The sequence below is a fragment of the Pholcus phalangioides genome, unplaced genomic scaffold (genome assembly GCF_987345545.1).
Source record: "Pholcus phalangioides strain wild (caught in Gottingen) unplaced genomic scaffold, Ppha-v1.0 ptg000011l_1, whole genome shotgun sequence".
NCBI lineage: Eukaryota > Metazoa > Arthropoda > Arachnida > Araneae > Pholcidae > Pholcus > Pholcus phalangioides.
Window position 1 is genome coordinate 19,192,336 of NW_028301604.1, and position 23,741 is coordinate 19,216,076.

Genomic DNA, 23,741 nt, shown 5'->3' on the forward strand with positions numbered 1-23,741 from the left:
CACTCATGATTATGCTAAGCTCACATTTAGCTAACGAACTTTGAGTCTTAAGAAGTATATTTGTTAGTTTTATAAATAAATTTATCTTTATATCAAAACGTATTCTTTTTTGTTGTGAATATGAATAATCTCGATAAACCTGAACTGCATTTTTGGGAATCGGATCAACGTAATCAGAATCAGCATATTGATTTAGTTTTTCATAATGATGATTGGAGTAATTCGGTGTTGATAGATTGACTATTTTTCCCCATTCCAGGAATTAAATTGATGTTTTGACTGCCAATAAAAGTGCTATTTTCATGCTGTTTTAAGGAAGTAAATAACTGAGAAGGTAAAAGATGCATTCCTTCCCAGATTTGTGTAATTATAATTAAAAAAATCTAATCCGCATATTATCACGGCCATAATATTCCTAGATTTAATAAAATACAGGCATCGAAATTAAAATTCTTTGTCTTTTTTGTGTTCTCTGTCAAGTTTTTCATTATCTTTAAGATAACAAATTTCCGTGCACCATGTCCGATTACACATTGTTATAAATATCTCGAATTCAGTGTTCTAAAAAGACTTAATCCTAATGAAATAACATATTCGAATGTTATTTCAAAGACATTTGCTCATTGTCTTAATGTAGTAACTTCAAAATTTAGTGCTTGCAACTGTAGCTTTAGGAAATATTTTCCGTATTTTAAATTTCTTTTTAGATAATACAGTCAAACTTGGTTAAAACGATCTCGGTTGGAACGCAACTCGGGTATAACGGTGATAATTGGCGGACCGAACTGAGTATTAAAATAATTTATTATTTAATTAAATAAATTTAATATATTAACTAATAAAATACGCATTCCATAGAGAACAATGTTAATGAAACTTGCATATAACGGCGATGAAAGCAACCACCCTCGGATACGACGACAAATTTTTCATTACTTTTGTTTCCATTTCAATGGAGTTTCCCCAAGAAATTTTAAGATTGGAGCTGATAACATATCCAGGGAACGTTCGTCTGCTGTTTTATTTATAACTAACGTTGAAAATAAGATTTATTGCTATTTTTATTAAAAAATAGCCTATTTTTTTAAATGAAACTTAGTTCCCAATCTTTACTAGAATCAGGAATGAAAATAATTTGCACAGAATTTATACATATAAATTGTGTTATATATAATGAATATGATTATGTATCATATGTTTGCCGTCTCATATATCTGCCAAGTTCATTCTTTTCTGTGAAATACATTTTGACAAACTTGCTATAGCATTTTTTTTTTTTTTTTAATGAAAACGTCTTTAAAATCCATACTGGGCGTGAGGAGGCTATCGCGCTTAAAACGTGCGGTTCCTCTCAAAGTAATTTCAAACTTTAATAACCGGTCTAAAATAGGCATACCGCCACCATCTTGGTCTTGTTTTAAAGAGAAAGAATGAAAATTTGTGCCGGTAACACTCCGACATTCATGACAGCCGGACGTCGCAAGCTGCGTGCATGCAAAGGGACCCACAATTTTTGACTTTTCAGATTCTACACGTGTCTATAAATAAGATCATATCTCAGAGACTAATTATCCGATGCAAGTGAACCAAATGTTGTTTTGAAGAAAAGTGTATGTGTAATAACTCATTTTTGGTTCCAAGTCTCTTCTCCGAAATTTGAAAAGATACAAGGCAGTGAATTTGAAAGATTTTGAAAATTTTCCGATTTCTTCTTAAAATGTTGCAATATGTGAGGGCACTGTGCAACCCGAATGAGAAAAATCGAGCACGAATGCGTAGAGCATAAAATTTTAGAGAGAATGACACCGAAAACGTCGGACCCGAATCCAAAACCAACGCGCAGTACTGTCGCAAATATACAGGGTGATGCCTTATGTCCCTTGGAAGCAAATTACTGGCGAACCGTTGAACTTAGAGCCATACTTCCAATTAGAAAAAGTATACAAATAACGTGTAAACCTCAGACACGCCATTCATATTGCAAGGAGCTCTATAGTTATTGAAATAAAAAAAAAGGAATTTTTTTATTTATTCACCTTATCCTAAAAAACCCAGTTTGAGAAAGTTATTGCTTTTGTCTCTCTGAGCCAAACAAAAAAAATAATGTTGTAAGGTTTTAAGTGTAATATTCGCTGAAACATTTGAATTAAAAAAAATCGCTGAAAAGGTTGGGAAGAACAGCATAATCATAGCTTGCCCGCCAGTTTATGTTGTTCTTTCCCTCATTTTCAGCGATTTTTGAGTTCAAATATCTCAACGAATGGTGGACTTGAAAACCTGAAGTTTTTGTTGGGCTCAGAAGACAGGGCAACAGCTTTTTAATTCAGTTTTCGGGCACAAGGTGCCCGTATGAATAATATATCTGAAATCTGCAAGTTATTTGGATAATTTTTCTGGTTGGAAGTTTCCTGTAGGATCAATGGTTCACCAGCAATCTACGGCAAAGACACTTAGAAACAACACCGTGTAGACAACGTAAGCGTGCTTGGACAAATCAGGCGGCATGTGACGAGAGCCTGGGGCAAGTATGGATGTGGATTGCAATTTTTTTCTAACTGACGTATCTAAACATAAGCTAAGATCCCCATCACAGCATTTTATAGTACAAAAGTTTTGAATTTACTATGCACGACTGACATTTTCACGAAAATAAGTGTGTGTTTTCACGAAAATAAGCAGTGTACGACGCTTCCTATTTTTTTTTCTCTCTCGCCAAGGGTAATTTTTAAACAATATCTGGTAATTTCGTCGAACATATTTGGCGAGAATCGGTTACGTCCCGTATTAATCATCTCGCTTTCGGATATTTTTCTCGATAAAAACGGCCATCCTATGAACTTCATGCTAAGTATTTGATTGCCTCTGATTATATACATATATATATTTATTTATTTTTCAAAAACGTCAACCTCGGTTATAACGACCTAATTTTGAAATTTTGATGTCGTTATAACCGAGTTTGATTGCATATCACGCGAAGGCAGTTAACTGGTGATTTTCAAATCGGAGCGAGTAATTCGACAGTATCGGTACATAAAAAAAAATTACCTGTCGCAAAACAAATGCGATTCGCCGAAAGAACATTCTTATTTGTCTATTCAGTTTACAAACGGTTACCGTATGCTCGGATAATTAACCTGTAAAAATAAAAAGTGAGAAAAGAGAGAGAGGGAATAAAAATAAAAGTATGCTTATGAAGTTTCATATTATCGTTGTGTTTTTCAGCAGAAAAAATAAAGAAAAAGAGTTATATGAAGTAGAAACAAAACAAAAAAAGGGCACGCGTTGTTTCTCTCTCTTTCGATATCTTTTTTCTCGCCAGCTTTTCACAAAGGTTCTGATGGATTCAAGAGGCAATGAACCTCAGCAAAAAAGTAGTGGGTGTTCTAGTTCGAATCAAGGAAGTACACAAAGCCTAACTCGAAGCTGTTGCATTACCAAGCGGCTGCCCAGTCGCCAGAACAAAAGAACAAAACTAGAAAACCAAGAAAATGTAGGAAGCCAAGAAAAAAAAAAAAAAAGTGAAGAAAACAAACAAAGAGAGAAAAAAAATAAAAATCCAAAAAAGAATATATATCACGTTTCACCTGAAGTATTTCGAATGCTTCAGGGAAGAAAAAACAGAATATTTATCTGAATTCAAAATCTGGATTCAAAGTATTAGATGAGATCTTTTTTCCATGCGGAAGATACGCGGGAAAGTCTTAAGAAGTAGAACTAATACAAACTTTGAAAATTAAAGATTGAAGATCATAAATTTTGGTCTGAATTTCATCGAGAACAAAATTTTGATAAAATTACGGCACACATTTTTCTGTCACTTAAGATTCAGCATCATACATCATAAGACCATTTCTATAGTATAATTTATGTGTTCGTGTCACTGAAGATTATTTAATGACAGCAATTTCATTACCTTAAGGGGTCTCACGCCTTTTAACATGGTGAAAAACTATGATCTAATAGAAATATCATTAAAAATACTACTTATATGTAACCATTGATTTGTTTCAAATTTTCTACACATGTTCTTGATTTTATGTGCTATCCTACACTGGTATAAAGTTTGACATATTTCTGATACTCAATTTTATGTAAATTTTCAAAAAAATGCATTAAAAACAGCGTTTGTGCATGATAAAATGCATCAATGTAATTGAATAAAAATTGATTCAAAATAAAGGAAACTGTTCAGTTCATGAAATGAAGCAAAAGGTTGAGATTTCATTGACTTAAACTTATTTAAAATTAAATTTTCAAATTTAAATTTTGAATTGCAAAAATTTTCTTTTTAAATTTCTTTTCTTTCCAAGGATACTGCGCATTCGTGCTTCTAGCATGAGGGGGCGATATGTTAGTTTGAATCAGTACGGGGTATTCGAAGGCTGTCCGAAACGCATGAAAATTATATGGTTTATTCAGGAATAAAAGTAAAACATGCAAAAATATCAGGCGAAAAAAAAAATAGATTGAGCTAAAACACTTTTCACTCCTCCCTTCAGAGAAATAATAGCATAATATAATTATTTAAAAAATAATATAATAATTTAAATATAATATAATTTTTCTTATACCTAAAAATGTCAAATATAAAACTAATAGTAACTTATAGAAAATTTTCCCGAAAAATTCCCTGACCTTTAATGCAAATTCATCGAGATAACGATAATTGAAGTTTCTGATCTTTGCCACTTTTTACGCTTATTTCTGTGTGTTACTCTTAAGACTTATTTTAGCAAGAAAGGAAAAAAACCGAAAAAATCTAAAATTTCAACTATCGATATTCCTGCAAATCGGGGCCGCCCTTACCAGACGCTGTTCCAGATGTGTCTCAGCAATTTAGGGGTACCAAAAATGTTTAGGACCCATTTGCCCTGATTTTATATATTTTATGGAGGGAGGGAATCGGCATCTATTATTACAACATATACAGGAATTGCTTAGAAAATTAACCATACAAAAAAGTTTAAAAACACTATTAAATGCAGATTAACACAAAAAAATATTGATGAAAATTCAGCACTGAAGGTAATTTTAAACTAATGACAGAAACGATTCCTGAAACTGAGTACAATTTTAGAATTGGTGAATTAAAAATAATTGAAAAAAATGATTTTTCAGTACTAATGATAATTCACAATTTACGAAAGAAATAATTCTATTTCCATTATGAAAATTCAGAATTAATGCAAGAAATAATTTAAGAATTGGTTAAAGCCTCCAATAATTTACCGTGAGTGCGGGAATCGGAGCGACAGCACCTGTCGTAATGGCGGCTCTGTTGCAAATTTTAATTCCAAAGTTATAAATTTCTGTGTTAGTAAATTTTCCAACTCTATTTTACCCCAATTCCGGTCGTATAATTTTTTTTATATATATTCCCACCAGCTCTCATTTTACGCAGTTAAACTATCACAGCTCAATTTTCCTTATTTTGCTATAATCATTGCAACATCAAGCTGCAGTACTGTTTCATCTAAAGACTTTGCGAGTGCACCTTTTGCTCTAGCAAAACAACGACAAACTAGAAATCTGTTGTACCCCATAAACTTGACGAAAAAGGAGCGAGAACTACAAATTAAAAGAAAATACAAATTGACAAAAAATTGTTCAGAGTATATCAGTGCTTGCCGAAGTTGAAAAGTTGCCACAAATTAGATAGAATGTTTCGATTGTCGCATAAATATCAAGTTAAGTGCTGAAACTGGCAAAATGCCTCGTCGGATTTTCCTATGTCTTAATATATGGTTAAATTTAAATAAATTTTTTTAACCATGAATTTTAACAAACTTTGTTGCTGACTATATTTTATCACTGGTAAAGAAGTATCCCTAAGAATTTTTTTCGTATTTTTTGGTTGACATTTGAAATGTTTTTCATTTTTTGTCCAATTTCATGAGACTGACCCATATACACATATGATGTGATTGAACTAATTATAATAATTACCATAATTCTTGATTGACGGATAATTGAAGAAGTTGGTAATTCATCTCTCAAATTGCCTGGAGAAATGAGATTTATTTTTTGAATGATGAATTTCTACAATCAAATGGTAGTGAATTGCTCAACTCGATAAATATCCAAGCACGGAAATGAATATAGATAATTTCCTCCTACGTGAAAAATGCAAAACGGCCGGTGATACTACGCTTCTAATGACAAGAACGTGAGAGAGACAATCACGGTACAGTTGCAGTCTCTTGATGGCCGAATATGATTACGACGCCTACTCGTATCGTATTATGATTGAAATGATTGAGCCGTTTACCGGTGAATAATCTTTCGGACATAATTGAATTTATTTAAGAAATTGTTTTACAATGCTGCCCACTATAATCTGTTAACTCCGATAAGCGAATTTCGCTTTTTTTAATCTTCTACAGGTAAAAATCTTATTAGTGTGATAGAATATTGAGGTTTTTTTATATTGTTTTAACTAATTTTAAATTTATTTATTTTTTGATAAACAGGCGATTGCGATCAGGTGAAATTTTTATAGTTGCCTCGACTGTTTAATTTTTTGTACCCTTTTCTTCTAGCTGATATATTTTTTCAACTTTTTATAGGCGTACGAGAAAATTGCAGTGACTAAGCAAAAAAGGTGAGATTGGATACGCAATAAAATGCCGGTGTTGAATAAATCTTGAGATGACGGTACAATGGAAAAGTTGAGCTCTACTCCCTATTTCGAATAATGTACGTGGATTTTTCTACGAGCCGTGTCTGTGTCTGAAGCTGGTTTTGTGTACAACTGCCTAGCAACAAAGACCTGAGTATGGTTTGGGAAAAAATTCCAACGTATGAACACAATTCAAACTAAATAGTTCCCTTACCTCAGAAATATTTTCACCATATTTCCAATATGGTGATTAAAAATAATATGAATTCATATATATTAACTATTATCACATTATCATTAAGTTTCCTTATTGATATTTTTTCAAGAGCATAATAATAATTTTTCTATCATCAGACACAATACAATACAATACAAATACAACACCACAACAGGCAAATTGCCCAACGAGGTGGCTGACTTAAGAACATCATGGATCCCCGAGCCCCTTTTTTACCCTACCTACTACTGCTACACCACACATGCACCCCGCCCACAACCCCCCGCGGAACCCCCAACGAATCGCTACATGCTTGAATGTGCGTGTACGTGTAGTGAAACCTGACGTGAAATTTTTTTTTTTTGTTTCTCTGTAATGCTTGTTATGTGTAGTGCTGTCATCTGCCACCAGTTTTTCAAACTATGAGTGAAGTGTTATGATTGAATGATTTTTCGTTGTAGGACTGTTGCTCTCTGTGGCGAGACTTTTTAACGGGGAGATCGGCTCGCATTTGCGCCTTGAAGTTGGGAACCACAGAAAACCAACTTCAGCCGACCACCACTGTGGGGTTCGAACCCGGATGCTCGCATGGCGAGTCCGTCACTATAACCACTCGACCACCACAGCGGCACTCGACCACCACATGTTTCTTTCTATACATTTTTTACACAATATGGATTTATTTCATCATTTAATGAATGTGACACGTTATGGTTTTTTAACCAACAACATTATAGCCGTATCTTCATTATGCTACGTATACTGATGCTCTATTGTGTGAGAGGTTTCAAATATATAAAAAAACAATATAAAGTCCACGCACGCTCACTCAAAAAATCATATAATCAGTCTCACAAATCAAGATTTTATGCTCAAAAAGAGCTTGAATACTTTTTCAATGTGGACACATTGATAATGTGCAATTCATTTTGCAGGTTGAGGAAAACATGACATTTTCACACATCGTGATTATCAATGGTTTTTCAGAATAAATCTGACCAATGCCCTTATATCTTAGCTAAACTAATAAGCATCAGAGGACAACTCGAGTGAATATTATCAACGTGATCACAAGTAATAAACACATAGAAAGAATTTTCACGTTTTTTTCTCGTTCTTGATGAACCCTTTCATGGGATAAGCAAATTTGTTGATGATAAACATACGCACATGTTCATAAATTTCAGTTGGTTCAAATTTAAACGGAAAGAAGAAATAAACGAATAAGGAAAAAAACGCAAATGGTAGATACATTTCACAACAGTTATGTCAAGCAAACATTTGTTTCCTCTACGGTCGTTCATAATGCATGAAACCTTTATTAAACTCTAATTTCTTCACAAATTTTAAAAAGCTTTCTTAGTCAATTGTCATCGTTTAATGCCCATCGTAACGTTTTAGAGTTTTAGACGAGTAAAACTCTGCAATCAATCATGAGCTAGTGATACAATTAGTTGAGCCATGTTAGATTCAATGCTATTTCAAATGAGTTTCTAACATCTCACACGAATGATTGCGATGCTTTTCACGTTATCAAAAACTGATAGACTTCCCATTTTTCAGAAATTTGGTAAACAACACAATTTCAATTTGTATGGATATTTTATTCAGGTAACCATCAGATAATCACGAAAAAAAGAGAGCGAGAGAGAGACCTATTCAACGTAAGGAGCATCAAAAGCTGGAACAAATTAATTTTTTAATATAAAACGTGGGAAGTTCGAGTAGTTGATAATGACATAAAACAAGATACATTAAAGTCATTATCACGTTTCCAAGGGTTAATGAAGCTTGAATATACTTATATGGGAGCAACAAAAAAAAAAAAGGAAGTAGGAAACCAGACAATCGGCATTCAACATATAAGCGTCAGACTGCGGAAGCTTATAGCGTTAATTTGGTTGGTTATAACTATTTCTAGAGATCACTATAATACCATTTTGGAGCTTGAAATTATATATTGTTTGATATCCCGAAACATACTAATGAAAGAAATTGAAAGCAAAACTCGCGAACAAAAATGGAAGGGTGCCTAATAGGTTTCTTTTTGCATTCAAGGTTTCACATTCGATTTAGCATTAATTAATGTACATTTATTTTACCATTTATTTTTTTCCATTTTCTGTAAAGGGTGTTTAAGTTTCATGCAAATAAAACTATACTGGAATCAAAGACTTTATAAAACCATACATTGTTGCTGAAAGATTAAAGCACTCATTTGTCAAGGATAACATCAGGGTTATGAGTTATTAAGCACAAAATTACCTTTTATGATATTTGAGATTTTTTTTGTTTCTAAAACCTTGAAAAAAGAAATTATCCGCTCGTCATTTTTTAGCTTCGAATATAATTTATGTAACGTTTATCTTGATTTCAGGAAAACTCCTTAACAAAAGAAACACGTATGATCTTCATTTATATCAGTGTTTCCCAAAGTGGGTAATATCGCCCCCTGATGGGTGATGGGTGATGTAATGGTCGGGGGGGGGGGCGCGATAGAAGCTACAGGTATAACATAAGATCCTATGGGTTCGCTTGAGTTGGAGACGATGAGAGAAAATAATGCCGGAAGAAGGGGGCGATGGAACAAAAAGTTTATGAAACTATGATTTAGATAATATAAATCGATCTTTATTTCATGGAACTCATGGCAGATATCACTTTTGAAGGTTTATAGGAATTAATAAATGTTTTCTGAGTATTCAATAATTTTTATGTGGAATTTTGTTTTGTGTTCGTCACTTTACATCACTCACATATCGCCCCCCTTATTCAAGAGACCGTGCCTTGTGCAGACCCCCCCCCCCCCGCCTTATGAGTAAATTTTCACTTTTTGAGTATATCAGCTGGTTGGATCACTTATTTCACTACCTAAGTTTTTTCGGAAGCGAGAACGTATCCCCCTATTAACACATATTGCAAAACATTTTAGGAAAATAATAATGATTATATTTAAATTCGTGTGTGTGATCTAACGAGACTTGCATGGGAAAAAATAACAGTCACAGTTGCAATAAATTCCGATAACTGAGTTCGTGACTACAGGTAAATAATTATAGTATAACACACAGCAACAGTATATAAAAAAGGCGATTGTTTTTTGAAGTTTTACATCATGAGGCTGGCTAAGATATTGCAAGGATTTACGCGTCCGCAAGCATATTTAACGGTGCATATCACGCTCATTGGGTTGACCCATATCGTTACTGGCTATGCACAATAAAAAAGATGAACTGATGAAAGGAATAAGGCATATATACCAATGTGGACACGTCACGGTCATGCGCACACCTCGTAAACAAAGCATGTATTGCAAACGAATTTTTTTATTTTATTATTATTTATTGTTTGCATCTAGTGTTTCCTTTGGTTTTCAAATAGCATGTGCATACAATACTGGAATTTGATTTCCATATGGGTAACGAGGAAAACATGATTTAACCAAAACCTGCAAATATTGTCGCTCTGGAATTTTCTATTTTTGTAAATTCCTAAAACTTATATTTTTTTCGTGTAACTGTATAATATCCTCACACTGATTTTTTTTTTCTGTTTATATGCCATCGAAAACTTTTATTTTTTAGCATTACCTCGGCTAACGAAGTTAATTCGTTCCGGCATCACATTCGTTAGCCGAAACACGATTTCCTATAAGTTTCTATGAAAAATCGTTCAATTCGTTTCAGGTACTGTCCAAAATTCAAAGATAAGATTTTTGAAACACCAAGGAGCGCTATAAAAGAGACAAAAACTGATCGAAGGATAAAAGAACAACTTGAAAATCGGATAAACGAGAATTTACAGGAAGATGAGATACTGAAGACCATTTTTATTTTACACTAATGTACACAACCAACGCCAGCTTTAGTGAACTTAGTCTGGTGTTGACACAACCCATTCGCGTTCGTAGGTATCTTCATCTATTTGTGATTCGGTGAGCTCATTTTTGTGTCTGACACATGCAGATGGAAAAGATAAGCTCAAGAATATCCAAACTCTTCAGTTATTTGCTATTGAAAGTCTTGCACCGAAAGAAAACGTGATCTGTAAACATAGGTTCTTATTTCAGTACATTTTCTATTAGCTGAATCTTTTAATTTCAAATGAAATGGTTCAAAAACTTTCAGAAAGAGAAGTGAAGGTACATCTGTAAAAAGATTCCGAGGTGGACATTCCTCGAGTGGCAGTAATTCCGATGAAGATTGGTTCTAAAATTCAGCACACGACGTGGCAGCCTTATGCTAGCGTGTGCATCCATTCAACAAAAATGTTCGTTAGCCGAAGCAGAAAAATTACGAAAAAAGATCGTCGTTAGACAAAAAATTCGTAAGCCGAGGTATACAGTATATCCACTTGACTACACAAAACAAAATCACTACATTAGAAAAGAAAATGAATTTACGCTACTCACTAAATGTCTATTAAAATTTGTTTTGTTTGTGATTTATGAATTATGCGGATGCACAACATAGCTCGCTCAAAACAATCATTTGTATTTGTTGTGACTCTATTCATCAAGTTTACTTCGCTGTGAGTGGCAACAAGTAGATCAAGTAGACAGGGATTTACTTAATTCGTCACAAAAGATGAAGTAACGTTACGTCACTTGCGTATGTAAAAGCTAGAATATAAATAAAAAAAAAAAAAAAGAATCTCTGCAAAGAGTTTAAGAGGATTAAATATTGCGTTGAACTCAAGTTCTCGGGAGTCTTCCGGCGGCAAAAACCTTTAGTCAGCGCACAGCCAACATCGAAGACAGGTTGAACTTCAGCTCTACTTTAAAAAATTAAATATTAGGGTTTCTCCCACGAGAATTATATTTTACACAGTATTACACGAATTAGAAGAACTGTTTGAAAGATGATTGTGTGCTTCGTACACCTACACAGATATTTATCGCATCAGGATTTTCACTAATATTCAATCAAAAATATTTATGCATTATTACAATTACAGATTCGATGTTTATATTTTAAATTTTAACTGTATTGGAAAAAAACTAGTCATTTTTATTCGGAGAAAATATTAAATAATTATCATATTATATAATTTTGTTCTGTGAGTCGCGAACAAAATGTGGTATTTTATCGTTTGCTTATTATTTTTTAGACTTTTCGAATAATTATTTTATTCTTTAAAAAAACCACTATATGAATAAGATATTTCATTTTTGTTTCTTTCGTACCGAGCAAAACGCCGGTCTATCGCCATGGAATGAGTTGTGAAGTGTGCATGTGTACCTAACAGTTTGAGTGCGTATCTAGTGCTGTGCGTGAATTTTTAATGCTGCCATCAATTTTTCTAACTATGGGTGAAGTGCAAAATGGTTAGGCTTATTTTTCTCAGCCACCTCGGTGGGCATTTTGCCTGTTGTGGCGTTGTATTTTTTGTACCGTTGTAGGCCTGATGCTCTCTGTTGCGAGACTTTCTTTACGGGGAGATCGGCTCGCATTCACGCCTCGAAGTTGGAAATCACAGAAAACCAATTTCAGCCGACCATTACTGTGTCGACGGTTAGGGGCTTGAATCCGGATCCTCGCGAAGGAAATCCGTCACTATGACCACACGATGGCACAGTATCTTCGATAAAATGCCGGCCAATTGATAAAATGGAAGTTTCAAACAAAAAAGTTCATAACGAATGAATATAGTAAGAATGGAAATCGAAGTATATATAATACCTCGCAAAAGGTGTGTACAGGTGAATACCCTTGTGAACCGGTATTTTTTTATATTTGTATGAGTTGAAAACAGCACCCAAGTGCAAATTTTCATCTAGTTTATCGATAGTTGCGGACGAAAACTAAAACACTTTTCTTCAATATCTGAATAGGAGCTTCATATATTTAAGGTCGACAGGATAATTGAGAGCGTTTGTGTGCAAAAAAATTGCCCAGAAAGTTATAATCGAAATCGATGGCTTTATTATAACTTCAACACCCCACTGCGGCAATAAGACTATAATTTCCTTCACCTTCTGCAAACACCTTTTAAATCATGGATTGTTACCTGTTCGTCGAACCTATCTTGCGAGAATAGCCATCAACTTGGCTTGTTTTTTTTTAAGAAAAAATGAAACAATTTAAAGCAAAATAACAAAAATAAAAATAAGACCTTGTGAACTTTAAATATTTTACAAGACGTTATTTTTCCTTCCTCGAACGAGTGCATTCAATGTCAAACGAAATTATAAAATGTTCATTTTTCTTTACGTACGAGAGACATCCGACAGAAACATTGAGAGAGCATTACGGGTTTTATCTTAAAAGAAAGCGTGCCATCTATTATTTGTCAAGGATACACGATGTTGTAATGAAGTATTCATTAGAAAAAGAGGTTATATCTCTACTAGAAATTGCAGGAAAAAATGTACGCGTAGTTAATCATTGAACGAGCTATTCAACGCGGAAAATTGCAATGCAGGAACTCTCCAACCACTATGCTTTCTTTCTATGGATTTGTCACTTTTTTACATGGATGAGTTCTCTTCTCTTATTCAACTACATTTTTACCAACACCTTTTTTTGTTTTCAATTAATTGCCGTATTAATTTATTATCAAGAAAGAAGTTGATAAAAGATTATGAAAAAATGTTGATATACGACTTATAACTTGTTTATGAACTCTCCATGTTATGGAATCGAAGAAACAAAATTACTAACCAGATTGTTAGTAATTTGTTTAATTCAATTGAATGTTTAATCCAAGTTTTAATTTAATTGAATACTTCCAGGGCCGTCATTTCAACTTTTCCAGGCGAGGAGCAAAGAACATGTAGTCAATGTATTTGTGCATATATACCATTTCTAGTGTTTTTTTCTAAAGCCGGACACCAAATGACGGGCCTGAATAATTCTTTATTAATATAACATCAGATAAACTACATTAGTGGTTCTCAACCTGGGGCCATATGGGTTCCCTTGTGGTCCTAAAGGGGCAACGAGTGAAAATCAGATCAAAGAAGAGACAAATAGTAAAGGGGGGGGGCCAAAGAGAGCAACGAAGAAATAAAGCTTTCAAATAAAATACGTGGGGAAAAAATGTGGGCACTTTCGCAATTCAGCAGAGCTATTCATAGAACCAAGGGCGTAGCGAGGGGGGGGGGGGACTTGGGGGTCTGGTCCCCCCCCCCGAAATGTGAGAAAACGACACCGAAAAAAGGGGAAAAGATGGCCAAATCCATTGTTCTGTCACTTTGGTCCCCTCCCCCCCGAACGAAATTTCTGGCTACGCCCCTGCATAGAACCATGGTCATCTTAACCCATGTAGGCATGACCCGGAGCCTCATATCTACACGATGAAATTAAGTACTATGATTTTTCGAATGTAAGTATGTAAATATGTGAGCTGTTACCTTTAACTAAGTACAGAGTTCCCAGAACATCACCGGGGACCCATGACGTTTAGGCGGTCATGCGTAAAACTCCCCAAGAAAGAAGTTCGCTGAACTCTAGCCCAGGGTAGGCGTGGACGCAGGGTGATATGTCGGGAACATGGCCATCCCGAGGGTAGGGCTGACAGAGCTCCAATCCAGGGGCCCTGGAACTATTCAATTATTTTTGTTTTTTCACACTATAAATTATCTATATAAGTCGCCCTGAACGATCGCAGAGGCTCCGATGCAGGATGTGGGAGCCATGATCGGGAGATTTCATTTATTGTGTAAGTTCGTTGGATTTTCGTGTATTTTACACAGACCTATTTTTCCCCCACATAATTCGGCTCTTGGGAGGGATTACCCATCTTCTGAATCCGTGCCTGGCCCAGGGTTCTACAGATTCAATTTATAAAACTTTTGTTTATTATAAATTTTGATTAAATTCAATTCGATAAGAAGAAAGGGTCTCACTTTTGGATGCGGGAAGAGGGACCCTGGATAAGCCCGGGGGGTTACGAGAAGAAAATATTGTCCAAAAGGGCCACGGACTGAAAATGTTGAGAAACACTGTACTGATGTCAGTGAATAAGATAGCCCCACGAGAGTAAAATAATACTTCATTTTGAATAGGTCAGTTTCATAATATGAAGTTGTTTTCGATGATATCTTGGCTGTAATTTCACATTTTCATTCATTTCTCTACTATTTTTAGCACTTAGGTTCACTGGAATTCGAAAGAGAAAATATAAATGTTCCATTAATCTCACGAAAGTAGAAAAAAAAAATGGCGATTTTTATCGAATGGTTTCCTGGTGATAGTCGGATGACCAGTCTGTAGTGGAATGGAATGGCATCAAAGTGTATTTTCTCCTAAACAGACGGAATGATGATAGAAATGGAAAGTAAATATAGCCACCAGCAGAGGCATTGAGAAACAAATGCTGAGGATCGCGACGGGCACCGAACGGACTAGCTCATTAATCAGACGGGGTTCACCATCTTAGTTTCACATCACGTCTTCATATCAGGCCTCGGGCCACTCCTTAGCACATGTTCCGATGGCACAACTATTTCCTCTCGTCGATGTCGAGTGACAATGCCAGAGGGGTCTTTGATCGACCAACGAGCAATTAGAGAGCGTTTTTGCGTGAGGTTATTATTAAATTTTTTTTTTTCTGCTATACATTGCTAGTTTCACAAATATCTAACGAACAATCTTAAAATAAATGGCCTGAGTTATTCTCTGAATAAATGAAAAAAAAAACGAAAGCTAATTAGTATCGGAAATCATATTCTGTCTGTTAAACAATAAAAATATATATATTTTGCATCTGTTGCTACCGTAATAGATGCTTCACATTGACTCACGGGTCATTCGGGTACACAGCTTTCTGAAATGAACTCGGATTGCAGAGCCTATTGACGATTTTAGGTATAATTAGTGCGCATTTGAAACACAGTCCTCATACACTGTATCAACTTTTAACTTTTATATTAATTAGAATTAATGTTGGCGTCGACCACTGGAAGTCTTGCTTTAGTACGAAGGACGTTCTCAATTTTAGAAAATTTGAGGGAAGTGGATGCCTTTAACATGGTAAAAAACTATGCTCTAATAGAAATACCATTGAAAATACTATTTAACCATTGATTTATTGCAATTTTTTTACACGTTTCTTATTGTATATACTATCCTATGATGGTATAAAGTTTCACATACCTTGGTTATTTAATTTTTTTGTAAATTTTCAAAAAATGCACTGTATTTTTCTCCTCCTTTACGACTAAGAGTAGTTCAAAAATCAATGAAAATATGTCTTCAGAGCTGTTGACATCAGAAATTTTCTGTGTCAAGCATAATTATTTTATTGAGGTAATTTTGAAGGCATGGCGTGATCTTTGTTTATGAAGCGTGAAACATAAACAGTCATCATGTTCTATACGAAAAATATCGTATATGTAACCTGAGTTATGTATGAGATAAGCCTAATGCCCCTTTCCTTTCTTTGACCTAATTTCTAAGTACTTTTGTGCTGATATCCGCACAAACCCAATTTTTTTTTCCATTATTGTACGGAAAATCTCTCCAACTAATTTTATAATTTTTTCCAACTTTCATCTCTATTTTAGGCTTTTTTTTCAGTTTTAAATTGTTTAAAAAAAAAACAACCAAATCCAGTGCAGATGCTAATTTCTCTTAGCTAAATTCATTTACTGACCACAATCAATGTCAAGTCGGCACATTGTTATGTGCGAAGTATCGATATTAAGATGTGATTTTAGTATTCCTCCATATTACTGCAAGTCTTATTTATTCACTACCAACTCCGGATACGCATTTTCAACCAACGATCCATGTTTAAAATACGTTTATCGCCTTTTTATAAAGAATTTCCGCTGTTTTTTAATGCCATTTTAAAAAAAGAAAAATAAGGCATTTTCCTCTTTTATGCGATTTCGAGTTTATTTCGATTTCACAACTCTTACAGGGATGTGTTTTGAGACAATCAGAATCATACACGAATTGTCAGAAACTAGAAACTAGCTCTGCTCTAAAACAAATTCGATTTTTGTGGCTCTCTCTTTTTTTTATTCCTTTCTCTGTTTCTTTTCATCCGAAATTTATTGGAACGCATAGTCACACCCTCTTTATCCACCAAACCTGAAAATGGCACGAAGAATCACTTTTTTTCCCTCACATGCTGCAGGTATCTATCTATCTCTAACCTCCCTTCCTATGGATTTGCTTTTGATCACAAGTGACTACCAGTGTGAGAATGGGGAGGATTTTTCACACAATGATGAGGCCAGGAAATAACCATGTACAGGTGGTAGACCTATTCACAAAGGGAACAAAGCTTCCGAACTTTTGCTTCCTGTGTTGCATATGGGATTCATTTTGGAATCCTCGTTAACTTCCCGATGAGGAATAACAATAGTTAGAAATCCCGCTGAAAGCTTACGTTGACTTTGGTATTAATGCCATTAAATAATAAAACCCGCTATGATTGTCCGACAGCAATAATCCCTTTTTTTCGTCTACTGAAAACTAATATTGAAATTTCAACGCATGCTGCACTGTGTTATTATTATTTTTCGTAGCAGATGCATTGAACTTATTGAAACTCAGCTGTTTGGAGTGTCTCGAAAACACTAACATTGTATCATTATACATCTCATCAATTTATTTCGAGGTATGTACTTAATCAAAGATTTTCACTTCGTGAGAATAACACACTTCGTTAATACTGAATCAATTTTATGAAACATACACAATCACCGATCAATAAAAACTCTCATGTCAAGAACTCGATTTTCTTCATCAAGAATTTTTTTTCCAGAATTAACGAGGTATAAAGGCAAAAGGGCAATTTTTTTTTTATTTTCTGAGGAACAGGTTTACCGAATACCACGTATATCACGGGTCAAAACAACAATGACTGACTTTTGGAATACCATGGAAGCAAGGAACACAGTGATCGTGGATCAGATGATCGGATGTTTCAACGCTCATCCATCATAATCAAAGTAGTATGCTGAAATTCCAAAGTGGTCTCCCCAGCCACGAACCGCATTGATCTTATCTTTAATTGAACGTATTCATGTAATTTTTTGCAGATATTCACGATATTTCTTCATTCATCCGTGTGCGAGAGTATAATCCGGTTGGTGTTTTGCTTAGAGAGGAATGTGATTAGTCTAACTACTGGCTGACTATTTTATCAGAAACCTTATCGCTGTTAAATGCAAACAAAAAAGAGGAGAATGACAAATGAGGTTTTCTCATATTTTTCTCAATATTAAAATTTCTCTTCTTTTGTCTATCAAAATGTTTAATTAATAAATAAAATTTATGAATAGGTAATGAAATTGTAAGAGTGTATTGAGGAAAAGTCTATTATGTTTTACAGAATTTGCTTCTGATCCTGGGGGTTCGGTATCCCAATCAAAATCCACTCAATTATCTTTCTCTATCCAGCCACCCCGAGATTGCCTCACTTTTTATTCCCGTTGATTGTCACGGCTTTTGGTAGTACACATTTCTCTGGTAAACTAACTATCAAGAATAATATTTTGTCAAAAAATGTGATAAACTCGTTTACTTTATTCACCTTAAACTTACAAAAACTAATTATATGGGTGCGAAAAATTTTGCTGTTTATATTTTCACATTATGACCATCATGAGACTGACTATAAAATGGAAAAAGTTTTAGTTAATAAGTCAGAAAGTAGCAGTAATATCTCTGATAAAGTGACCATAATAAAACTTATAGTATATTTAATGAACATTAACCTTTGTAGTTTCATATTCATTTCTAATTAAACTCTGTAAGTTAACAAGAAATTACATTTCTATTTATGATTATCGCATATTCTTTTTGCTTTTTTTTTATCTTTTTCATCGCATAACAACGGTTTCCGGAAATAAATCCGGAGGGAGAGAAACGAATCAGCATAAACCAAGAATTAAACTAGAACTGCAACTGGCCAAAAAACAAAAATATAATAAAAGAGAGAAAAACAGTAAAATGGTCTCGATTATAACACACTGTGTTTCTGGAAAAACAACTTCATCTAGCAAGCAAGTCTGCTCACGGCCAACAACTAGCTTCAACGTCCTTGCAAGCATAACGGGAACCTAGCAATTCCGCCACAAACGGCTTATCGCATCACAATATGATCTAAGAACAATCGCTTGGAAATGCACAAACAGACACACATGCACTGAAAAGAGAAAAATAGCAAAAAGATAATACCTGATCCATCGGCGCTAACGACTGCCCTCGGGCTTCGTGACCTTAGCGCCGTATGACGTGGATAGATGCCGGCTTGCGTTCATATAGAGCATTATTAAAACCGAGCTTCTCTCAAAACAGACCTTCGTTTACAGCGGAGAAACTGCGATGACCTCACATAATTAACTTACATGATATTTCGACTTTTAAGACATGCAGAATCAGGTTTTACTTATCTTCCCTTACCTTACCTTATACATTCGTCCACGTGCTGACGTAAGAATTGAAACTCACCTTTTTTTGTTATCATGCCGAGTCTAGCATTAGCATATTTGAACATGTCTTATAAGCTAATCTGGTTTTCAAATGTAATATATGATCAGGTCATCAAATTTGACAGTTTGTTCCGGATCGTGAAGATTAACAACTTTAAATGTTTTGCTGTAGTTTTCCTTTAGGTTGATTTATACCAAAATGTAATGATCATTACGAAGAATCCTGTTTTTAAGTTGAATACATACGTACTTTGTCTCCATCAATGGGTTTGATAATGATAGATAAACGACATTAATAGGAGATTTAAACGTAAAATCTCTTGCGGCAATGTCACACATGTCTGGTCTCTAAACTAATTTCAGTTAAAAGTTAAAACATAATATAAGGAAAAAATATATATAGTATATATAGGGTGATTTTTCTAAATTCATGGGATAAACTTTAAGGCGCGTTTAAAAGGTGATATAAGACACCTAAACAAAAATTTTTGATCATAGAATGTGCAGTTGAATTGCGATAGCAAAGGCGGAAGAGGGTGTTTTTAGAGAGTGCTCACATCAGCACTTCACCAAAAGCATATATTTTTCCGACGGATTTGCTGCGATATGTGTTATCAACCATTCGTGGGTTTATATGCACCTTCGGATCGGTTTGGGTTTTGTTTTTTATTGGTGCAAGGCCATCAAGGTTAAGCCGAGCCAACAAATTATCAAGCGGTATAATAACTTGTGGTAAAATTTGCGTTATCCAGGTTGCACCATGAGAAGGCCTACCTGATTACAATACCTCGAATAGTTGATTGCTCTTATAGCATCAAATCCATTGGGAAAATATATTTGCTTTTGGTGAAGTGCTATTGTGCACATTCGACCACACATTCTATGACCAAAAATGCTTGTTTAGGCGTCTTATATAACCACTTAGTTTGTCCCATGAGTTTAGAATCACCCTGTATAGAATATTAAAAACAATATAAAGCTTATTTTTGTTATACATAAACCTACAGTTTTAACGATTATTTTACGTGAAAATCAATTCATATCCGTTTTAAATTAAGTAGCCTACTTCATTCATAATATCAAGCTAATATCTCTGTGTATGCACATGTGATGCACATATTACACACGACCACTGTAGGTAGAATTCTTTTTTTATATACTTGCCGAAATATCTCTGTGAAAGTTTGATGGGATAATAAAATATTCCTAATACACTTGATAATTATATTGTAATTTTGATTTTTGACAGTTGATTAGGAAAAAATATATGTTTTCGAGGAGGAATATAACTATTCAATCACGCCGTGTCTATGAGGAAAAAAAAGAATGGCAATAGCAGACAAATTGTCCAACGAGATGATGACTAATACAGTGACGCTCCTATATAAACTACTACAATGAAACTGCTATATAACGATATTTCTCTTCAGTCCCGGCACTTTGTATAGTGTTAATATATCCACCTATAATGATAAATACTAGGTAGCGATACATTTTTCTGTTCCCTTGAGCATCGTTATATATGAGTTTCATTTGCCCATAACTCATAGTGTACTGCAACCCAAAATTACAGAAATAATAACGAAGAAATTTGTAAAACTAAAACTGAAGAAAACTGAAAACGGTACGAGTACATCTTCCCAACGTTTTCCCCCAAGTTAGGGATTAACATCATCAAGAAGTTGCATAATTGAATTCTAAACAAGGGGCGTACAAAGGATCGTTCTTTATGGAAGGCACAAAAGGTTTGGGACGTGTGAGAGGCACAAGGAATATCTTTCTGAGAAATTTCAAGTAACCAACCTAAAAAAAAGCATTTAAATTAACATTTTTTTTTCATTTCTAATCGTTTTAGAGGGGAGGGCTCACATTTCCCTTATGCATCCCCTGCGCACGTTTCTGGTTCTTAATTCATACCGACAACGACCCTATGTCCAGAGAGCTCGCAGTCAACGATGGGCGCGAAAATCTCACCGGTTGCATACTTCATTTTTGTTTGAATACCTACACAAAATACTTGATGGTATGTTGCTAGTGGGAAATTAGAAATATATGAATGCTATGAACAAAGTTGCATAATACTTCATTTTTGCAACAATATCATGTATTATAAATGACCAATGACAAATGAAATCGAAACTAATGTAAGTAGAAGCAGTCAGGTTAGCTCCCAGAAATACTAGTGTTCATTTAGACCTGGTATCATATCATACAATGGGCTATCATCATCTTATATTGAAATGTCTATATCGCATGACTTCAGAAGATTTTCTTTTATTATGCAATACCACGTAGGCTCTGGAAATTAGGCATTATGCCAGGTATAACTGTCACTTATAAATTATAGCTGCAGTAAAGCCTCTCGGCAAAAGAAAAAAATTGGTATATATCAAGTCTCGGAGAAAAAAGCCGTCCAACGTTTTTGACTACTCTACTGAAAAAGAAACTCTTGGAGACAAAACTACCTATGCCTTACAGGACAATACAGTAATGTAAAGTTATGATCGGTTCAGAATGATCGAAGAATCAAGCGTTGTCAAAACGAAATTTTTATTTCATTCCGAAAAGGTACTTTTTTTGTCAAAAACTAATTTTACGAAAAAGGTAAAATAGAAGAATAAACAAATCAGATTTTATGAAAAAATATATTAGCATCAATCGCAACGACAATTACAAAATCCATAATTTGCGCATAAATTTTAAAACGAAACTTGTCCCCAGGAGTGGGGAGAAATAAATTTTGTGGGATTACATTAATTATTTTTTCTTTGCCATTCAAAATTTAATAAAACAATAATTGTTTTTCAAATCGACTGCATTAATAGGATTGAGAATGAATGTGGAATAGGGAATATTGGAACAGTGCAGAGAAATTAATTGTTTTATAAAAAATAACATTATTTAAAATGTGACCTAATAATAATATAGGGGTTTACAATTTACGCTTTATGCATCATATCATATTAAGATATTTATGTAGAGAATCAGAATCTGTCTCGAAAACGGAAGTGAAAGAGTTTTAGTAAAATCTGCATAGCCTAAATACGGGATCTTATTGGTGCATATAATTCTTAACATAAACTGCATTGTTTAATTTCTCGGATTGTTGCTCATGACTGAATGAAGAGAACGAAATGAAGTCTCATAGGAGAAGCTAAAGTGGAGAAAAAACGGTTTGTATATTAGAGTTGACGGTAGCTTTAATCATATCCATCTTGAAATATTTTATATAGCATAGTTATTACAAGCACAATTTTTCTTTAAAATTGGAAAACAAAAATTTAGGAAAAAGTATGTCAAATGCGCAGAATTCGCTGCAGTGCATGTTAAAGAATGAAATAACTTACCTTCTCGTTTCAAAAAAGATTCTGCCAAAGTTTTTTGAAGGCTTCCTTCTGTGAATAAATATTTCCAAGGTGCAACTCAAAACTTCAAACACCGAAACTTAAATAAATAATGTACGTTTGTAGTTGGTTAAAATCCATCCAATGTTATCCAGTAATATGCACTCAGGAAGTTATCAGCCCCTACCCAGTCTCACTAGAAAAACATATTTCCTAGGTATCCATCCATACGCATGAAACGAAGCGATATGAACCCTTAGCAGACGATATTATTAAATAACGTAATGGTTAGCTTTTTTGCAGAGCCTCAAACTGACGTCCTTCCCGCATACGTTTCTGCAACCAACTGTCAACGTACGCTAGTGGCTGGGGCTCACGGTCTGTTCCGGCCACTTCGGGAGGACAGGTTTTCTGACGTCACGCTTTTGTGTGGGTACCCGTAACTGTGTCTGCCAGAATGCATTACTTCGAAATTTGTGAGAAGACACGTGTTGTCGCGTATTGTGATTCTACCATGTGGTTTTGTGTCGAATTAAGTATGAATTTGCGTAATTTATTTGAAGCAAAACTGATGAATATGAAATTTCGACATCAAAACTTCTTGGAACGTCCACAAATTGAACATGTAAAGAAATCTGACAGGAAGCTTGAGTTTCTCTAAATATCAGTTTTGTTTCCGATGTTGCATAGTCCAATAAGGTGAAGAAAGCTCGGTTTACCTTGGAAATTTCTCAACGAAAAAAAATTTTAATTATGTATCTTTTTTAAATTTTTTATATTTTTTATATATTTTATTTTTATTGCACGCGCAACGTTTTTCTTACAAAGTATTACTTTACGAAAAATTACTCTTCTAAATTAAAAGCCCATACATGAGCATCTTGCAGCAGGGATGTTACATGTGCTCAGACACATTCAAGTACGTATGTAATAACGAGTCACACATTTTCACCCCGTTGAATTTACAATTTTCTGGTAGTTTCGTCAATATAATCTCTCTTTTGTTTCTACTAATTGAAAAGAATGAGCACATACGTTTTTTATCCATTTAAAAATATTTTAATGATGTATTCAAGTTGTTTGCATGAGCTTACAATTTGCTATTTTTCTATGGCATACGCCGCAGCAGTGGCGTCGGAGCCGGGGGTGCTGTGGGTTCTCAAGCAC

At 34.4% G+C, this 23,741-nt stretch overlaps 1 protein-coding gene and 1 long non-coding RNA gene across 2 annotated transcripts in view; one reads left to right on the plus strand and one right to left on the minus strand.

Annotated features, from left to right (window-relative positions):
• Positions 1 to 6,895, plus strand: part of LOC149080179 (uncharacterized) — a 44,761-nt gene extending 37,866 nt beyond the window's left edge. Inside the window, exons 2-3 of the long non-coding RNA XR_016193541.1 lie at positions 260 to 334; positions 6,570 to 6,895. This is a non-coding gene — a long non-coding RNA (uncharacterized LOC149080179). The remainder of the gene's footprint in view (positions 1 to 259; positions 335 to 6,569) is intronic.
• Positions 1 to 22,925, minus strand: part of LOC149080178 (uncharacterized) — a 95,687-nt gene extending 72,762 nt beyond the window's left edge. Inside the window, exon 1 of the mRNA XM_089239213.1 lies at positions 22,578 to 22,925. The gene's annotated coding sequence lies outside the window, so the exon portion shown is untranslated. The remainder of the gene's footprint in view (positions 1 to 22,577) is intronic.
• Between the last annotated feature and the right edge of the window lie 816 nt (positions 22,926 to 23,741).